Consider the following 432-nt stretch of genomic DNA (forward strand, 5'->3'; position numbering starts at 1 on the left):
TGTAGATCTGGGTGGTGTAGATCTGGGTGGTGTAGATCTGGGTGATGTAGATCTGGGTGGTGTAGCTCTGGGTGGTGTAGATCTGGGTGGTGTAGATCTGGGTGGTGTAGATCTGGGTGGTGTAGATCTGGGTGATGTAGATCTGGTGTCTTGTCTCCACCCTCCTGGTTCAGTCTCTTCCTGTCAGCAGTGGAGATGCTGCTGCCCCAACAGAAGATGGCTGCTGCCCCAACAGAAGATGGCTGCTGCCCCAACAGAAGATGGCTGCTGCCCCAACAGAAGATGGCTGCTGCCACCACAGCATCGAAGGCCCTGAGTCTCCTCAGGAGATGCATCTGCTCAGCTGTGTGGTCAGTCCAGTCCAGCTTGGACACCCAGGTACTGGTAGGACGTCACGCTCTCCATGTCCCTGGATGTCCACTGGCACAGAAG

The sequence above is a fragment of the Poecilia reticulata genome, unplaced genomic scaffold, assembly GCF_000633615.1.
Source record: "Poecilia reticulata strain Guanapo unplaced genomic scaffold, Guppy_female_1.0+MT scaffold_212, whole genome shotgun sequence".
Classification (NCBI taxonomy): domain Eukaryota; kingdom Metazoa; phylum Chordata; class Actinopteri; order Cyprinodontiformes; family Poeciliidae; genus Poecilia; species Poecilia reticulata.